The sequence below is a fragment of the Notolepis coatsorum genome (genome assembly GCF_963971535.1).
Source record: "Notolepis coatsorum genome assembly, chromosome: 3".
Lineage (NCBI taxonomy): Eukaryota > Metazoa > Chordata > Actinopteri > Aulopiformes > Paralepididae > Notolepis > Notolepis coatsorum.
This window is the reverse complement of record NC_140167.1, coordinates 172,949,821-172,971,103: the sequence shown is the minus strand read 5'-3', so window position 1 is coordinate 172,971,103 and position 21,283 is coordinate 172,949,821. Positions and strand designations below refer to the sequence as shown.

Here is a 21,283-nt window from a genome sequence, read left to right as displayed (position 1 = left end):
TTTACATATCTGTAGATACTATATCTACATCTGTACATATAACTTACCTACTCTTACTAGTTACACCGCTGGCCACTATAGTGTATTTATACCTGTATCACTGTACATATTAATACAACTCTGTACATGCATCTGATTAGCACTATACTCTGTAGTATTAATTTATATATTGTATACCCAGTTTAATCACATGTACATTGTATATTGCTATTGGGCTTTGCTGTTACATTTTCACTCCGGTTGGATGCCAAACGTCTTTGCGTTGTACTGTACTTGTGCTGTATAATGACAATATATTTTCTTCTAATCTAATGTCGAGTAGAAATGACCCCCTCAACTCTTCTACTTACGTCATTTCTACACCATGGTTACGATGGGTGGTGATGAACACAGCCACGTTGTAATCTAGGAGCAAAACACATGAGTCAATGAGATATGCCAGACTTTGTGTATCTAAGGGGGTCGTATGATTAAAGACAGATATCTATGATAATATCTGTAGCTCTGAAGGATCACACACATACAGTACATGGTCATCATCAACATACTGTTCCGATTCATCAATATCGGAGATAAATGCAGAATCAGTCCAGTTTGAATGACACAAGCCGTCCATTCAGAGCAGCAGGGTTCATTGAGTGACTCAGACTTCAGAGGAACAATGTTTTCAAACTTTATTATCTAAAAATAATATTGTGTATACCGTTTACTTTTACTCTTACTCATAGTATATATTCAGATTCAAATTTCTTTATTGCCTATATTTATTGTTAACATAATATAAACGATGGGGCATCTGCATCTTTGTTTACACTGTTTATTTTTTTCATATTTTTATATTCAGATCTAATTGTATTGCCTATACTGCATTTATGTCTTTCTACTATTACCCTGCCCATACCTGTACTCCCCCTCCCCCCATGCTGCTATGACACCAGAATTTCCCCCAAGGGGATCAATAAAGAAATATCTTAAAAATGTTAGTGTTGTGTTGAGAGCTCTTTCACATATAGTTTTGGTGGACTCTGTGCGGTTCTGGTGGTGAAGTTGCAACATTGTTGCATTCGTCATTTGGTTCGTCTGCGTTCACACAGCAATTTGTCAGGCGCACCGAACTTTCTGAACATTGTCACGCGGTCGAAAAGGGCGCTCGTCTATTGGACACAACGGAGAGTGGAAATCCCTCCCCTTCAGGAAGTGAAATCCGAGAAAACACAAACAGCCGCAAGAAGCGTGATAGTAGAAGAGACGTGGCATTGTGATACATCGTTCGATTATAACCCATTACCGCCATCCTCTCGCTAAACAACTTGTACACCTCGTTGTTTTTGTGAGTGCTCACAAGCAGCTGTTTTATTTGGTCTTCTGCCCGCATATGTCGATCAGGGCTTTCACTTCATCATTCGCCCAAGTCTGTCCACGAGACATGTTTACACTACAGTGTGCTTGTTTTGCAGTGAATGCCGGGCGCTGCAGTGTTTTTTTCTTCCTTCTACAGTATCGGTGTATCGGCGCACAGCAGCAGCGTCTTGGCTGGTCGGTAGTTCTACCCAAGATGCACAGTTTATCAGACTTCCTATATTTGGTCCGCGTTTGGTCCGATGAAGCGAACCGAGACCTATGTTTTTTGGCGAACCAGAGTTTGCGTGTTTTGGTCCGCACCAGAGTTCAACTGCGCATTCACACCACCCCAAAAAAAGCGGACTATCGAATTCTGGTCCGATAGTCCGGACCAAACAGCTCTGGTGTGAAAGCACCCTTAGTTATTCGTTGAAGACAGTCAAGATTGAGTAGTTTTCTTGTGATATCTCACATTCACATAAATTATTTAGATTAACTTCACAGTAACAAATACATGGGCCGTCCAAAAGGTTTCAAAACACACTACCGTATGTAGTGTGATAGTAAAGGGTTAACCTTCTGTAGTGTGGTAGTGAAAGGGTTAAGGGACCTCAAAGACTTATATTAACTTGTTAAAAATTACAAAAAATATGTGCTCTTTAAAAACCAAGTTGTGGCTCAGACCTTGGGAGATCTTATGTAGCCTGGAGAGCATCTGGGCCAGTTTCAGCCGCCTCTCGTCCAGCTCGCCTCGGCCAGGGAAGTCCACTTAAAACAGAGCCATGATGGAGTCAATGATCTGACGGAGAACAGAGGTGGTGAACAGCGACGTCTGGGCTGGATCCCTTTTTTATATGTAGAAAATATTACCTTAATGCCAAGAGAGACCATTAGTGAATATAAGGAGGTGGACCCAGAGCAGTTTCAGTATTTTTTTTGCCATATATGTATACAGTATAAAAAATGGTTGTACTCATCTAGCAGGCTGTATTCTTATATTTTGTAATAAAACAAATGTTATAACATTGAACTTGCAGCGCAAAATGTGTAGTAGTTAGTTAGTAGTATTCGTTTTATTCAGTCATCACACACAATACAATATTCACAATCATTCAAGACTGTCTTTGATTTTGGCAGTGACTGAAAAGGTACAGGCTGAAGCATAATGCTTATACGTGCCTATCCTATATTCTTATCAAATTAAGCCTCCAAAACGGAAACGGTGTGTGCTTTTGTGTTCAACGTCAAACAATTGTGCAACTTTATACACAATTTCTTTTAAATAAATCACTTATTTGGAACTTACCCTTGTGTTTGCTATTGTATTGCAATTATGTTTTTAAGTTGCAGGAAATGACAGCAAATGGCTTTCTTTTCTTTATTGCAAATTCTTTGGACCACCCCCTTGCTCCTCGGCGCCACCTTGTTTGAAAGCCCTGTGACTACAACCATTTCAAGCATCTTTATTATTTATTTTTCCAAACTACGTCTAAATGTCATTGGACTGAGACTGGTCCACGTGCTGATATTCAGTCTCTATCACACTTTTACAAGAAACATATAGGAATGTAAATTTAAATCGTATTTTGACTGAGTGATTCTAATAATTGTGGGAGATTTTGCATTTCAAAATTACTGTGATAAGCGTCAACTAACATGTCCCTTAGTCAATTAACGTTAGGTTATGACTATAACCAAGTTCTGTTAATTAGGGGTGACGCTTGGCATCACTCTGCACTCTCTCGCGTACGTGCACGCGCACTGAATAAATTCCACAAATGTACCTTTAATACCAGTATTAGTCTGACCACACCCCTCATCAGCTTAGCTTCATAAGCAGGTGTGTGGTCACCTGCTCTCCTCCTTCCCAAGCTTTCACCACAAGGTGAGGTCAAGGGCTGCAGCGGCCGTCGGATGCCAAGCGCCACCCCTAATTAACAGAACTTGGTTATAGTCATAACCTAACGTTCTGTATCATTAGGGGCTCTGCTTGGCATCACTCTGCACAAAGGGAGGCCAAGCGGAGCCACTGGCCGACAAATACACCCCGCTGAAGGCCCCCCACAACCAACAGAACAGGGAGGGCCGAGCCCCCCCGACCCCCCCTAATGGAGGGCACCCCCCCTATTAGAGGTTTACCGGGAGGGCGACGGACCCGACCGTGCGAAGAGGCACTCAAGCAACTCAACGCACAGGGTGAGCAGACCGTGGCTTGACCCCACGACTACACACACGCACAACCCGCATGCCACCCGGGAACGAACGGAGGGAAACAACCTCGTTACTGCCCCCAGAATCACGGGATCAAGGGCAAACCCAACCCCGTGGCAAGGCCGTAGCAGCGGAGCGCGAAGGAAGACCCAGACCCACCAAAAGGACTGGACTCCCTGGAATGGGGGCCCGGAGAAGTCCATGATGCCAGCATCAAGACCCCACCAGGCGGGCACTTAGTGACCCCGCCCCCCACATCGCCATCGTATTCGGACAAAGGCCCCTCAGCCGAGCGGGCCCTGTCCTCCCCAATAGTACACCGTCTGGCACACTGGCCCTGCAACAGGCAGACAGCATGGCCGTAAACACACAAGAGTTAACCAACGGAAGCAGGCAGTGCACCGGGAAAAAAGACCAGGCAACAGGCTGTTAACCCTAGCCTGGAGACTGCGGACGAGACAGGCGCCAGAAAGGACAGCTGAACACAACCGCCCCGGCGGAAGGGGCGTATGCTGGCGTTGTCGCATAACCAAGCCTCCACAGAGAAGGCTGACACGATTGGCAGACGTCATGAACGTGCAGGGGCACCCTCAACCGGTGAACCCGGGAGTTGACACTGCAGCAACACACCAGAGAACCAACCACCCAGGCGTTACCCTATGCAATGGTTGGTCCCATAACCCCTCAGGAAAAAAAACCCAAAACACACCTGCGGCACTGCCGCAGCCCGTGTTCCAGTTTCCAACAGGGTTATCCCGGGCCTACGGGTCAACGAAACATTACCCCGGACCGGGCCCGGTGATACGGGGAGCACAGGGTCCCCCGATGAGGCCAAAACCACCCCAACAGGCCCCTCTTCGCCATGCGTAAGAGAAGAGCGTAAAAAATGGAAGACCAGCCCCAGCACCCCGCACTCGGTAGTCCCAGGAGGTACCAACCAAGTACCAACCAAGACCAACCTGCATGGCGGCCGAGATCCGACGAGATCGGGCGCGTACAGGTTGGCACGGCCGTAAGCCATTACGACAGTGTAGAATACAACGTACCCAACAAGGGTTCCATAACGCTCAACCCTGTGACACCCGGACCGACCTAGCATTTTTTCCCCCTGAAAAAAGCCCAAGTCCCTCAGGGTACCAGAACAGCAGATCTGCATCCCCGGCGGACAACGGGTGTAACTGATCTGGACCAGCGCGACCAGAACCAGTCCCGTGCCCTAACCACGCCGACCTGCCAACCCCAGGAGAAGGGGCAGATATGCGTGTTGATCCTAAAACATAAAAAGAAGGCGCCACCCAGACGTTTCGGTACGAACCGCGCCTGGCAGCCCACCCCCAGGGCGTGAGACCCTTCCCCATATGTTCAGATCCATTCCGTTATCATCCCCTGATATGAACGGGAACCCATCGACAACCACACAGGGTGTCGGAAGAGGAAAAAAACCCCATCCCAATTGCTTCATAAAAACGCTGTTTTAACCCCAAGCAATCAAGGCGTGCCAGTCAGCCAATGTCCAACAGAACATCCTGAGCTAGCACTATGTGTGCGTTTTGACATACCCACATCAACAATAGGCTGTTTAGACCATCTTATTGAATCCCCAAGACGCCCAGGGGAACGACAAGAGGGGCGAGATGCAATCAACTCCATGAATGAATGAATGAAAACTTTACCCAACAGATTGCAGAAAGGGTACAACCCAGTACGGCGCAATACACATAATTGGTTAAGGGGAGGCAGACCTGAGAAAGACGTTAGTCTTGTTTCCATCAGGGACCCTCATTTCCAATCCATATAGACACATCCAACTCTTTATAATAATAAAGAAAAAGCATCACCCGTATGAACCAACTGCACAGCTGGGAGTAAAAAACCTGTTTTCACATGATTTTAATCCAGTCACTCTTTTTAATCAGAGTGTAAGACCAGACCCTCCCAGAAAACACCTTCCCACATGAGTTTATAGTCATGAAAAAGATATGCCAACTGTGAGTCACGTGACCAACCGACTCAAGTTTACACATAAATCGGGCGCAGCAGAACTGTGAGCCCTACGCCCTAACTCGACACCTTTAAGACACCGTAACTCATGGAAGGCGTCGCCATAGCAACACCGCTACAACGGGCGGGGAATCCTGCCGGCTCCTGTCTTGTAAATAGGAGTTGGCAGAATAACCCTCCCCCCCCCCCCCCCCCCCCCTGCCAAGACGTCCCACCGGCTTGGCCCTGACTGGCTCAGCAGAAGAGATCAAAAATCCCCTAAACCAATCAAGTGGGAAAGGAGGGGTTTATTCGACACCCCCTCACGAAAACACACTTCGTTCCCTACACACAGAAAAAACAACCATAGCCATTTTGAAAACCTCCGGTAGAATGCAATGCATAGCATAAGCTAATACAATGCCCGCTACCCACAAAATGTGAACAGGATTTTACAACAAAACACAAGTAGCATGTGTGTGAATCCTACACCCGTTGACTATGTCGTGCAAAAAACGCTGACCGAGAGTAACGGCTAGGCCGTGGAATGTGCGTGTACGAGTATTACTGCAACTAAACAACACAGCATTGTGAGACACATATACTTAGTTCAAGCAATGGAATAACACCAGTTTCTACCTGCATGTGGAGCATCAAGCTAATAGAACCTATTACTGAGTGTATGTTGCAGACCTTGCTTAACCTCGTAACACAACACGACTCATCTCACAACGTAAAAGTGCAGATTCATATATACACAACCCCACCATATGAATTGTTGAAGAAACACACAGTTTGTTCGGCCAAAACACAGTCCCCCTTATATCGGGGAACTTTTTTATTTATAATGTGTTCTAAGGCACAAAAACATAGAGGGGCCGGGGAGGGTGTAAAAGAGAGGGGATACAGAGGGGAAAAGTTACTCAGCGGCGTCTGCCACCTCGCGCCGCTCGAGTCTTGCCACCCCGAGGAGCCCCGGAGGGACGGTAGGTTACTGTCTGCTGGACACGACGTTCCCTACCGTCTCCTCCGGTCATGGATGGGCCGGCGGTGGCAGAAGCGCTGTCTCTTCCCCTGGCCCTCTTGGAAGGGCCAGCAGCGGCGGCGGAGGCAGTGGTAGCGGCGACGGAGACAGCTCGACGTCGCGGAAGCCTTCTGACTCCACCGGCAAAGACGGGAGGCGGAAAATGGGGTTGGAGGATGGATCTCTCCTCTGCCATCTCTCTGCATGTTGAGGTCATCAACCGCAGGGCCTTCCCGAACAGACCAGCGTCGGAGAGGGCGGCCGTCAGAAGAGGAGCTCTCTTCTTCTCTGGCACACGGACCTGCTCCAGCCAAAGATGACGCTGGCCCAGGGTGGCCAGGGCGCGCACTTTCCCCATGGCTATGGCCAGCACCTGGGAAAGGTGCAGGACAGCTCCCGCAGCCTGGGTGATCTGATCGCATTTTACCTCGTTCAGATCCGTGCCGCCCGTCATGATCCCCGATACAAATCTAGCCAGGTGGGCGATGTTAGACGCCGCAGCCAGCGATTGTGTACCAGCGATGAATGACTGGTCACCCCAATAAGCCAATCGCCTAGCCGATTTCCCCTGGAGGACCGGCTTGCATAGGGGTTCCCACACCATATCCGGACAGAGGAGAGCGGCCATCGGACTGTCAAGCCGAGGCACGCCCTCCCCCATACCTTTGACTAACCCCGACACCCGCGTAACTGGTACGTAGGCGGGAGTTAGTCCCATGATGTTGGACACCGCCTGACCCCGACGAACATAGGCCCCCATCGAGGGGAAAAATGGGTAGACAGCGTCCACCCCTCTCACTGGGGGACGCTGCCAGGGATGACCTATGAGATCATCAGGGACAGGTGCAGGCAATGGCAGCGGCAGCGGCACGCCGTTTGCGGCGGCGGCTACCGCCATGAGCTCGGGAAACAAAGCCCGCAGTTCCCCCTGCGGACCTTCCTCCACCGACCCCGCATCCCTCACATGCAGCAGGCTGCGACTGGTTAAGGAGCCACAGTCTGATGTGGCCGACAGTAGGGCATCCTGCTGATGAGGCCAAGGTGGTTCCTCGACATCCTCGAACAGGGAGCCCCATGGAGCCATTTCCCCCCCCTCCGGGGTCTCCTGAGGAGGGATACTCTCCTCCACGGGACCATCATACAAGAATCCGTCCGCCTCTTCCATGAAGTCCTCAGTTTCCATCGGAAATCCAGAGCCGGACGCATCCTCGCTGGTCTCCAGCAGTTCCCCAAACCCAGGCCGTTCGCGTCTGCACGCTACCATCTTGCGACGTGAACGGGCAGACGCGAAAAGTTTGCGTCGCAAATCCTCTGGCTCCAAGACAACCCCCCGTTCACCAACGGGCGATTCCCCGGAACCAGAAGAACCAGAGTCGAGATCAGGCCATCGCCGGAGCGACGGCACCGACTCCTCTGCTCTTCGGAGAGGCAAACTATCCATCGGCTGTCTCCTGGGCTGGGTCGGCAACCACGAAAGTGGCAACAGCCCAGCACCAAGGCGCACGACGGAGGCGGGAATGGAGAACCGCTGGTGAAGAGTAGGTCTAGCGGGTCTACTCTCCGCGGAATACATTATGACCCAAACTTTTTCTTTACAACAGATGTGAGAGAAGAAAAAATTAAGCACAATGTAAACTCGTCACAACTCTTTTCAACTAACAACACGTCAAGTGGGGTACTACCAGGCACTTCCTTGTGGTGAAAGCGAGAAGGAGGAGAGCAGGTGACCACACACCTGCTTATGAAGGTAAGCTGATGAGGGGTGTGGTCAGACTAATACTGGTATTAAAGGTACATTTGTGGAATTTATTCAGTGCGCGTGCACGTACGCGAGAGAGTGCAGAGTGATGCCAAGCAGAGCCCCTAATGATACAGAACTTGGCGTACCCTGGGAAGCAACCGTTGTGATTGGAGGATCAAGAAAAGAGAGCAGGTTTGAGATGGGTCAATTTAGCTGTTTTGGGGCTATACTTTAAATTGAGTCCTAGAGCCAAATACTACATGGCTTTTCTTTTAATGAAATAATAGATATTATCGTAGCATGCCTATAAATTACACCACTGCTTCAACAACTCTCTTCCTACTATCATATACACTTAACAAAAATATAAACGCAACACTTTTGTTTTTGCTCCGATTTTTCATGAGTTGAAATCACTTCTCCTTTGCTGAGATAATCCATCCACCTGACAGGTGTGGCATATCAAGATGCTGATTAGACAGCATGATTATTGCACAGGTGTGCCTTAGGCTGGTCACAATAAAAGGCCACTCTAAAATGTGCAGTTTTCCTCCCTCAAAACTTGCAACATCTGTGGCATTGTGCTGTGTGATAAAACTGCACATCTTTTTTTTTATCCACTTTTTCTCCTCTTTTTCTATTTTTCTCCCCTCCCAATTTAGCCGTGCCAATTCTCCCCTCCCCTGTCAAGTCAAGAGTTTTATTTGTCACGGCATACGAGTATACAATGAAATGCGGGTGGTCTTGCCCGCAACGATGTGCAATACAGTGGTACAACATATAATAGAATCCAATACAAAAAACATTGTGCAATAACAGGTAACAGGTAACATGGTGTGACATCTCGGTATTTGTACATAGTTATTTACAGAGCATATAGGACATGCTAGGTAGCTTTGGTAGTGCAATACACTGTTACTGTTGCTAATACTAATTTAAAGTGGCCTTTCCTTTTGGCAATAAGTGTGGGTGTGTGCGGCATGAGTGTGTGCCCGCTCATGTTAAAGTGTTAAAGTGGCTGCTAGTGTGTGAGCGTGCACAGCGTGCGTGTCGTGTGTGTGCTCATGTGTGCTAATGTGTGGATAGTTCAGTGTTCTGTGGTACTCAATGTTCATTGTTCAAGACTCTGATGGCCTGGGGGAAGAAGCTGAGCCTAAGCCTCTCTGTCCTATTAGCTGGGGTTCGCAGGCGTCTGCCTGACCTCAGCAGCTGAAACAGGCTGTTATTGGGGTGGTGGGGGTCTTTCATTATTCTGCAGGCTCTGGATTTGCACCTCTTGTTGTATAGAACCTGCATGGAAGGTAGTGCAATACCCGTGGTACGCTCGGCTGAGCGCACCACTCTCTGTAGGGCCTTCTTGTCCTGTGCCGTGCTGTTTCCATACCAGGCAGTGATGTTTCCGGTCAAGATGCTCTCTACAGCTCCTGAGTAGAAGGACTGGAGTATCTTCCCCGATACTCTGAACTTCCTTAACTGTCTCAGGTGGTAGAGGCGCTGTTTCGCCTTCTTTACTACTGTGTCTATGTGTGTTGACCATGTCAGATCCTCTGAGATGTGGACCCCCAGGTACTTAAAGCTGCTCACCCTGTCCACGGTAGCCCCGTTAATCATCAGTGGTGTGTGTGTCTCCTGCTGTCCTCTGTGTGTCACTGTGTAGAGTGAGTACAGCAGGGGGCTCAGAACACAGCCCTGGGGGGACCCGATGCTCAGGGTGATGGTGTTGGAGGTCTGACCCCCCACCCTGACCGCCTGGGGTCTTTCACTCAGAAAGTCCAGTACCCAGGCGCTCAGGGCGGAGCTCAGACCCAGCTCGATCAGCTTGTCCACCAGTCTGGTGGGGACTATGGTGTTGAACGCTGAGCTGTAGTCAATGAACAACAGTCTCACATAGCCCCCCTTCTGACGGTCAAGGTGAGAGAGGGTGCTGTGCAGTACCTGGGAGACCGCGTCGTCAGTGGACCTGTTTGTCCTGTATGCAAATTGCATAGGGTCCATATCACTGGGGAGGGAGGCACAAATGTGGTCCTTGACCAGCCTCTCGAAACATTTCATGACCACAGAGGTGAGTGCCACCGGTCTGTAGACATGTTGGGGAGGGTTTCTTCGGTACAGGGATGATGGTAGACATCTTGAAGCAGGCAGGGACCACTGACTCCGCCAGGGATTGATTAAATATGGCGGTGAACACCGGGGCCAGCTGGTTGGCACAGGACTTAAGTATGCGTCCTGTTATACCATCTGGGCCAGCAGCCTTCCTGGTGTTCACCTGCATAAATGCTCTTCTCACACTGTGTTGTCTTGAACGTTGCTCGCATATGCCCCCCACTGGCCGGTTGTAGGGAGGATAGAAGCCTTGCATCACGTGTCCCCTCTGATACATGTGGAGGCAGCCTGTCACATCTTTTCACCAGACAGCACGGACTCTCATTGGCGAGGTGTAACGTGTGGGAGGCTCACACTGCCCTCGCCATTTCCTGTCTCTGCTGTGCAGGCGTCCGCCAACCGACCTGTAGGAGTCGCTGTCCACAACGTCCAATCCCCATCCATCGACTTCCACCCGCTAACTCTGCCAATTGAGTTAGTATGACGGCTGGCCCAAGCCGGAGGCAACGCTGACACCCGGATTCGAGACCGGAGTCTCTTGCATTGGTGAGGAGCGCAATCTCCGCTGCGCCACCCAGCCGCCCACAAGCTATGGTTATTTCAATAGTACATGCACCATAGACATTCATGTTATGAGTGGGTGTGCTGCCTGTGGAAAGATGGCCGCCATGTGGCAACGTCGGTCTCCATTGGCCAGCAGCGCGGGTGAGTCATCTAGCCTTTATGTCTATGGAGATAACAGTTCCATACCAGAAGTTTGTAGACCCCTCTTTCTTTATGGAACTTGGCTTCAACTTGGTCCAACAGCTCCATCAGGTGTTCACCTGGGGGCAGAGCAGTAGTAGAGCATGGCTTCATATCCGGAACTACAGGTGTAACTATACACACATTTTCAGATTTCACACACGTTTCGATATTTGGCTCAGAATTTCTTTTTTTTATTCATTTTATTTAAAAGTTGTAAATAATGAAAATGAGCTTTAAACATTATGCTAATAGCAGTAATCATACCATAACACCAGTTAAACTGAGGTTTTTGATTCTGTATCGAGATTGAGATTGTTACAAGCCAAATTAAAAAGATAATTCTCACTCTGGGACCCAGGCTCATTGAATGATATCACAAACTACTAGTGTTGTCATGTTTTTAGATTCAGAGTTAATTATATTGTTTACACTGTTTATTATTATTATTTTCCTCTCATATTTTTATACCATACCTGTACCTCCCCTCCCCCCTCCCCCATGCTGCTATGACGCCCGAGTTAAACCTTTCCTGCCTCGCGTCTCTACAATTCGTAGCCGCATTTCTGCAGACCCCTCTCTGATTGGTTGAGCTCCATTTCTGCAGACCCCTCTCTGATTGGTTGAGCGAAGCCCCTCTCTGATTGGAAATGTACTACCAGATTCACGTATAACGTTATTTCGCGTGACTTCGCGGTTTATTCATAATGTTATGCACATTTCAGAACACAGCCAGCTGTCAGAAACTGTAAACGTTGTTATTTCGCGGCCTGCCCATTTGATGTTCCCAAATCATATTCAGAAAGTATCACAGAGACTTCTATTGACCAAGGAATTCGTTATTATTAGTAAGACACAACATTTCAGTAGCAATTGACCACCAGACTCTTTCTCTTAAGGCATTAACTGGGTTAATTAATATAAATGTTATATTGTAACTGTCTAGTTACACATTGGTTCCGAAACATGTATGTTCTGAGAGAGCTCTGGTCAGCGAAGCCGCAAGCGATTATTATTGGTTTTTAATGACAAACCAATTACATAATCCTATCCAACATATGTGTAAATGCACACACAACATATTCCAGTTAACGGTATATTTTTTTAATGATTCGTTATGGCGTAATCAATACTTCCATGCGTATAAATTGCGTTCGCGACCTCCATGTTTTGGGGCTATTCATCAGAAAACTCGGATCCGGGATTCGGCTCCCATCCGTCGGGCAACAACTGTGGGTTTTCAGCCTCTCTCTCTGGAGCTTAACGGAGTTTCGACTCCTGGCTAGAGGAGCTTGTCGCGGCTCATGCGCATGCGCGCGCTCGGCCAATCAGAGAGGGGTCTGCAGAAATGGCCTCAACCAATCAGAGAGGGGTCTGCAGAAATGCGGCTATGAATTGTAGAGACGCTCATGCCTCTGTACCCTTCAACTGAGCCAAGACTCAGACCATCTCTCTTCAAACTGGTCTAAATGAGCGGCTGTGTATTCGTACTTGTATAGGCTTGAGCAACCACCAGGTTGTCCAGGACGTCGCCGTGGTCCATACCAAACCTCTCCGCGATGTCTTTCAGCCTGTCTGGGCAACTGGTGAGGACAGGGGCCAGTTAAGGACAGCAACATGGGATGCAAAAAGGCTTTACACATTTCACATACATTAGAATTCTGGATTCCATCAAACTCTCTTAAATGCCTTGCTTATGCTTAAGGTTGCTTACCTGTTAAGCCCTAGCCCTATTTTCTGAAAATCTGCCTAGAAATACATACCTAAGTAAATGGAAGATTGCTCCACTTCTACAAGGTCCATTAGCATGTTCTTGGTATCTAGGAACATCTATGGACCTCAGGGAATGTATTCCCAGTGTCAGAAATATTTTGTCTGTTACTAGGCTTGAGTAAATTGTGATGAAACAAAGGAGAATATAAATTATGATTTCTTCTTTGCATCTTTGCCGTTGAATAACACCATGTTAAAATTGTGCCACCTCCGACCTCGCTCACTGAGCTCGTTCAGCACCTTCTTGAGATCATGAATTATACATAATACATTTATTTATGAACTATAAATGACATTATTATGATCATACATCTATGGATAGGGAAAAAGCTCCCCTTTCCAATGGCAGTGTTAAATCTGGATTCAGTCATTTCCTCACGGTTTTACGGTAAAAGAGATAGAATTCGCATTATTCCAATAAATTCTTATTTTCTGAACATTTTAAAAACATCGTTAAACAAACGTAGTGCTGAAAATATACACTTTGACTGCTGTTTTGATAGGGTTAGGGTCTTTACTCTTGGCTACATTTGAAAAAGAAACAACATTAATTAATACGTCTGTATTGATCGATTTATGATAAAACAGCAGGGTCCGCCAATTGTATACTCTACGTCACTGTAAATGAGGGAAACCTTGGTGTTATATGAATGATTTTTCAGAGCAAATACTGTGCAAAGTTGTAGGTATGCGTCCACGGTGGAGCAGTGTGACTTGAGGAGGATACAAAGTGTGGTTCGCGTCGAGGAAGATGACCTTCCCTCCCTTGTAGCCGTCCTCGCCTGGGCGCTGAGCTGTGTCTGGGAGCTGAGCTGTGACTGGACGACAGACACACGGAGACTCGGTGTGAACACGGACAAAGAAACTATAAAAGGAAGGGTCATCCGGAAAAAAAATTGCCGAAAGGTCTGGATTCTTACATATCTCGATGTGATTTATCTAGAAATATCTACAGCAAGAATTTTGGGTCTCAATGAATCCAAATTGACAATGTGGTTAGAAGTGGTGGAGAGAATAAAGGCTAGCATATAATGGTAGTGTCTGGTTAGGAGCGAATGATAATGGATGGATTATCCATTGGGGGGTCCAGGGTGGGGGGTGCGAGCAAGAGCATATGTGTGTAGGGGAATAGATAGCAGGTATTAGGGGTATATCTTGTATAAGAAATGTATCTAAACGGTGATTTAATTGATGTGCTCTGTTAACAATGCTTGTATATCTAATCGTGTGTTGTCATGTTTGTTTATGTGTTTGTTTAAAAAATAATAAAAAAAATAAAATACAAAAGGAAGGGTCATCACGTCAGAATACTCTGCTTGGTGCCAGTTCAAAATAGACCAGCTATCTGAGGAAATATACATCAATCAATATATGAAACGTTATGCCACAAACTGACAATGATTCTGACATTGGTTTAACCTGATAATTGAGGAGATGGCGATCCCGTTCAACGCAATGTCGACCGAACTGAACGTTTCCACACTTGTGCGTTCACGTGCTACACAGTGACGCGATGACCCTTCCTTCTTTTATAGTTTCCGTGACAGACGGGAAGCCACGTTCGTGATTGGAGGATCAAGAAAAGGTTTGAGCTAGGTCAGGGTTTGAGCTAGGACAATTAATTTTCCACGGGGTGTGTGTGTGTGTGTGTCTGTGTGTGGAGGTGGGCTTTCCTAAATCACTTACCACAAAGGGTGTGAGAGAGGCAGAGCTGGGTCGTCCCTGTCCGAAACCCTGTAGAATAACATATTGTGCTTGAAACCACAGGAGGATATCAGGGTCAGAGGAACGTAGTATACACTGTAGCAGGAAGACTTACCTCCAAACGCCTCTGTGATTTCCATACTCTGTATACCTCCACCCTCCATAAGTTTACTGTAGAGAGGAAGAATTTCGGGATTATGAAGACTTTGTTATGATTATATGTTCAGTAGTGGTAGATACTGATCAAGTTAGGTTAAGACTTGTTTAAAAAAGATTACGGTGATCTAAGAATTCCCTACACCTAATTTGTGTATGAGTATTTGTGCATGTTGGGGGACAAATCTTAACTCTAACTCTTGGCTCCCGGTGGTGATGTGGAACACTTTCCTCTGCCTCTCCGTGCTGCACTCTGCGGCTGTTTGAACTCTGGTCTACAATGGGACAACAAGCAAATGTGCATAAGACATTATCCAAGATATTAAACTGTCATTTCCTTGTTCTCTATGTCAATTTTCACCTCAAGTCTCATCTAAAGCCAGATACGGTATAGTGCTCAGAACTGGTGATGTAGTTTAGACCGTTGGTTTTTAAAGTGGGATCCGGTCGATTTCACTAATATTCCATTCCACATGTAAATGGTATAATGGACTGCATTTATTTATCTCTTTTATCCAAAGTGCTTTACAACTCGCGCCTCACATTCACCCGTTCACTCACACACCGACGGCGGAGGCGACCAAGCAAGGACCTGTGCCGACCTGCTCATCAGGAGCAGTTAGGGGTTAAGTGTCTTGCTCAAGGACACTTTGACACGCTGCAGAGAGGAGCCGCAATTTTACCAGGAACCTTCCAATTACCTCCTGAGTCACTATGGCCCCATGTACATAGATTGAAATTACAGTACAATGTAAAGAAGTTCGGCATCCAACCAGAGTGCAAATGTACAGTAATATACAAGTGCAATAGTAATATACAATATACAGGTGATTAAACTGGGTATAAAATATATAAATGAGTGTAGTGCTAATCAGATGTATGTACAGAGTTGTAATATGATATGTACAGTGATACAGGTATAAAGACAGTACGGTAGTAGTCATACTGGCCAGCAGTAAATATAGGTAAGGGATATGTACAGATATAGATATAGTATCTACAGATATGTAAAAGGTTTATGTGCAGGTAAGTACAGACGGGTGTGAATAAATATATACGGTATATACAGCATTATTGTACACGCTAATCATACAGAGCTATGGGTTATATGCAGATGTATAAGTAAGTATATTATATGCAGGTATATTCAGACAAATGTGTATATATATATATATATATATATATATATATATATATATATATATATATATATATATATATATATATATATATATATATATATATATATATGCTGTATATACACTGTTGTACAAGCTATCATACAGAGTATATAGTATGTACCCCATGCCGGCCTGGGATTAAATTCCACCAGAGCATTCTCTCCTGTGTCACCCCTATTCTGTCTCCCTCTCTGCATTCCAACTGTCTCAATAATAAAAGTTAATAAAAAAACACAACAGAATGACTTTAAGTTCCCAACGCTCTCCTCTCACCAGCATTTCCCCAGCAGCCTCCTTGATCTTTTCCACCTTGATGTTACACAGAGCGCTCCGAGTCATCTGGATCCCCTTCACCTTGCGGATGCCCACCAACTTCAACTTTTTGATGTCTGCCATGTTCTATGGATGTGGCGGAGAGAGAGAAGTGGACAATTCAAGCGTCAAGTCAAGTGTTCCTTGATTAATCCCTTTGGGGAAATACATAGTGACATAGCAGCTTGGGGGGGGGGGGGGTACAGGTAGGATAGGTAGTAATAATAATAGTACATAGAACAAAGTAATAATAATGATAGTGATAACATTAGTAGTGATTAGTGAATGAGAGATTAGTTCAATTCCTGATGAACTATTGAATTGAAAATGCATGGGACCCCGATGTAAACAAGACAAAAGTCTTTCTCTGGTCTGCATCCCCTTAACAATTGTGTGTATTGAGCCGTACTGTATTGTACCCATTCTGCAATCTGTTAAATAAAGTTTTCAATCAATCAATCAATTTGAGTTTTCAACCCCCTGTGTTCTGGAAATACTTTGCCATCAATGACTGTCAATGTTATTATTATTACATACTGTATGTATATATATATACACATGAGTGTGTGTGTATAATATAATGTATAATACACACACACAGGTGTAGGTTTGGTTTCAACATTAAGCGCAGGATCTGGGGGTCCTCCCCCATGAAGTTTTGGGCCTCAAACACTGCATTCTAGTCTACTTTTATGTATCAATTTGTCTTTATTTATTTAAAGGAAAAGACATCATTCAGGTACCCGCTGACACAAATATAATGGAATATAATGCAGTAACAAAGCTCTGAGGCGTTCTGTATTGCTTTCAAATATTTATTCTATAGTTACAAGTAAGAAGAATACATTTTTTGACCCCCTTATCTTTCCAGCTATATTTTTTGAGGGGGACACATTTACCTCTTCACAATATTGAGGGGGACGTGTCCCCTGCAACTCCCCCTACATCTACACTTATGTATATTATATATATTATACACACATGAACATTTTATGTCTTGCATTTTATTTTATTTCATTCAATTTTGACGTCTGTCCACTAGATGGTGTAGAGGCCTAGTAGCCACGTTACACACACTCACATACATAACACTGCTATTAGACACCCCGTATGGCAGGGGGCGCCATTTATTTGAGCGGAACCAGCAAATGACCCTTGTTCCCATCATCATCATCCGACGCACAAGCACGCTTCCCTTCCCGGTGACCTCGGATTGTCGCAACCAGGACCAATGCAGCACGCCTCTTCGGATTAACATTTGTGCAGAACAAATCACTATATCACCCTAATTTGACAAATCAATTAGTCTAAATCTAAACCGGTGACCTAGACGCTCGGTGTGTGTCGCTGATCTAACGCTATAGTCTCCATGGCTACCATAGAAGAGCTAGTGTCCCCCGCCTCGGGCCCTTTAGAACCCCACCGGCCCCCCGAGGACGAGATAGACGAGGATGACGACGAGGAGGTATGGATGGATGGATGGAGTTATGAATGGAAAAGTTAACAAACAGAGCGAATAGGTCACAGAGGCAGAGACTGTAGCGGTGTTCTCCCTCTTAGCTAATAATCACTAATGTTAGCTTGCTTGCGCTATAGCTAACTGGCTAATGTTCGGTAGCTGTGAGAGGACAACCTCTGGTCCTCCTTTTAATTCCTGCCAGTAGTGATTTTTTTGGATTTTTGGTTACTTACATATTGCAATGCCGACAGTCATATAAACACCATGTCAGTGTTGCCATGCTCAGTGGCCCTTGCGTTCGAGAGAGAGAGAGAGAGAGAGAGGGAGAGAAAGAGAGGGAGAGAGAGAGAGATAGAGGAAGTGTCGGGTTGAGCGGCTAAGTGGCGCAGTGGGCAAGGTGCTCGCCACTAACGCAGGAGATGCTGGGTTCGAGCCCAGCTCTCGGCGTTGCTACCAGCTTTGCTGGTCGTTCATACTAATACAATTGGCAGTGTTAGGGGGTGGGAAAGCCGGTGGGTGGGGATCGGACGTTGTGGACAGCGACTCCTACAGGTCGGTTGGTGCGCCTGTACAGCAGAATCAGGAAGCAACGGGGGCGGCGTGACCAGGGGCGGATTTAGGATTGTAGGAGATCCGGGGCTTAGCCCAGATGGGCCCCCCCCCCTTTTTTTTTTTTTTTTTGCAGGCAAGGGGTGGTTTGGAGGGGCTCAGGCACGACCCCCTCCACGACAGATTTCTTTTGAATTTAATGAACCTGTACGTGCAATTTCCTGCAATATAGAGCCTTCAATCTTGACCAATAAAGCTGCTCTTTTCACTATAAAACTCAGTTATATTGGGGGGGGATATATCATATTTTCCATATAATCAAAAAGTGGTGGAGCAAGATTATACCTTTGCTCCCCCAAGTTCAATAGTGGGAGAGCAGAGATGCTCCGAATGCTCTTATGGCCAGGCGTCTATGATTCACTGATACAAAGTAAAATAGTGCAGTGCAATAAAATAGTTAGTAAAATAGAATAAAATAATGCAATAGTGCATTGCAATAAAATAGTTATCATCATATTTTTTCGGGAGGCCGGTAAGGAGTGCATTACAGTAGTCGAGTTGGCTTGAGATAAAGGCATGGATCTGGTTTTCAGCGTCCTTTTGATTTATAAATGGCCGTACTTTAGCTATGTTTCTAAGGTGGAAGAATTAAGTTTTTGTCAACTTGTTGATTGTGATTTAAAGCTTAGGTCTGAGTCTACCATAACACCAAGACTTAACTCACTCAAATACAGTTAGCAGCTGGATAGACCACAGATGGAAATTAGCTTCTGCTAAATCTGGTGCAAACATATTTTCATGTAACAATGATGAATTGTAAAAAAAAAAAAAAAAAAAAAAAAAAATTTATTTTTATTTATTTTTAAATAGATTCGGGGCTTTTCAGAATACATCCGGGGCTTGAGCCCAGGTAGCCACCCCCTAGCTCCGCCCCTGGGCGTGACCCTCCCACGCGTTACGCCTCGCCGCTGAGAGATCGCGCTGTGCAGGTGAAAAGATGCGACAGCTGCCTCCTTGTGTACCGGAGGGGACACGTGATGCAAGGCTTGGTCCACATTGCAGCCGACTAGTGGGAGGCATGGTCGAACAACGTTCGAGACAGGGGAGGGTAGAATTGGATAATACAAAATTGGGATGGGAGAAAAATAGAAAATGGGGAGAAAATGTAGCTTAAAAAAAAGGAAGTGTCGGGTTACACTGCACTACAACCATAGAGGGGGCGTTACTGCAGATCAATGCTATGTTCTAGAATGTCCTATTATGACATCATACTGTGACATCACAAATGTTCTAGAATGTTCTATTATGACATCACAACGGAACATGTTTGAGATCTATTTGAATAATATAAATAATAAGGTAAGGCTGTAACATTTAGTATTCAATATTGTCTGATTCAATATTAACATTCAGTATTAAAGTAGAACAGCTAGCTAGCCGTTGTGGACACTCACCTTTCCACAGCAAACCGGTCTGCAAGGCACCTTGGTTGAGAAATGCAGGCTTCAATCTATGTTGTTTAGTCTATCTGTTCAGTCCTGTTCAGTACTGTTTCAAGATGCACAATGAGATCTTCTTCTTCTTCTTCTTATTTGAATTTCCGGCAGTGTAGACGCATCGTGGCGTATTACTGCCCTCCGCAATTCTTTTTATGGGCTCTTCTTCTTCTTCTTCTTCTTCTTCACCTTCTTCTTCTTCTTCTACTGGACCCCGTCAAGAATTGTTGAATATATATAGAACACTATCCCTGTAAAAACCAGATTGTCTTGCATAGACCTACACTGTACATCCAGAAGAGATTCCTTCAACTTCCTGTTGTCTATCTCAATTATGTCTACTTTGTTTCCCATGTATTCCACCTTTCCTTTCAGCTCAGCATTATCCTTGACCAGCTCATCAATTTGTCTCTGACTGAACTCCAAGCTTTATTTGAGGCTCTTAATTTCCTGCATCATCAAGTCCAACATATCCAGTTTATCAAGTCTCTTATTGATGGCCTGTAATGTTAGATTCATGTCAACCTCTCTTATTGTCAGCGCTTCCTCCAATGAAGCTTCCTCTGCATCTTCAATGTCAGAACGTGATCTTTTACTCAGTTTGGGCTTAATACAGTCTGTAATCTTCTGTGACTTTGTCTGAATGTTAAGTTTCACAGGCGCAATTTCTGGGGAGCTCCCACAGACCGTAGTACAATATATACATACATGAACAACACATATAACACTGTACATAACAGAATATTTTAAATAAAGTGCATGATGAGTGGTAACAGTGATTATCAAGTCCAGGTAAGTGCATGGTGCACGTGAGGGGACAGTCAATGAGTGTTTAACAGTCTGACTGCTTGGGGGAAAAAGCTGTTCTTAAATCTTGAACTCTTGGCATGTATGGACCGGTATCTCCTCCCTGGGGGAAGGAGCTGAAAGAGGTGATGTGCTGGGTGAGACTGGTCCTTGATGATACACTTGGAGCGGTGGAGGCAGCGGGAGGTGAAGACGGAGGTGATGTTTGGTAGAGGAGTCCCGACGATCCTGCCTGCCGCCTTCACCACCCTCTGTAGAGCCTCTTGCTCTGCCTTTGTGCAGCTGGAGAATCACACAGACACACCGTAGGTCAGCACACTCTCTATAGTTACTGTCTGTACAATACTGCTGTAGGCCTATAATACTTATGTAAATAAGTAAGGCAATTGAAATATATCTGCAGTACAGCTCAATACACACAATTGTTAAGGGGATGCAGACCAGAGAAAGACTTCCGTCTTGTTTACATCAGGGTCCCCCATTTTCAATTCATCATAAATGTACAGTTCCCTCCCCCTTGTATATATTTACTGTATGTCACAAATGTAACAGTACTGCATGGTCTGCATCCCCTTAACAATTGTGTGTATTGAGCTGTACTGCATTCTGCAATCTGTTAATAAAGTTTTCAATCAATCAATCAATCAATCCGGGCCTGTGACTAGGGTGACCAGGTGTCCCCCTTTTTGTACTGTTATTTAT

The 21,283-nt window shown here is 45.7% G+C and overlaps 1 pseudogene across 1 annotated transcript; it reads right to left on the bottom strand.

Annotated features, from left to right (window-relative positions):
* Positions 1-346: 346 nt before the first annotated feature.
* Positions 347-16,354, bottom strand: LOC311226059 (meiotic recombination protein DMC1/LIM15 homolog; annotated as a pseudogene). Its single transcript has 8 exons — positions 16,232-16,354; positions 14,976-15,052; positions 14,737-14,792; positions 13,645-13,735; positions 12,636-12,727; positions 11,151-11,224; positions 2,026-2,140; positions 347-405 (listed from the first exon to the last, which is right to left on the bottom strand). The product of its transcript is annotated as a meiotic recombination protein DMC1/LIM15 homolog (transcript).
* Between the last annotated feature and the right edge of the window lie 4,929 nt (positions 16,355-21,283).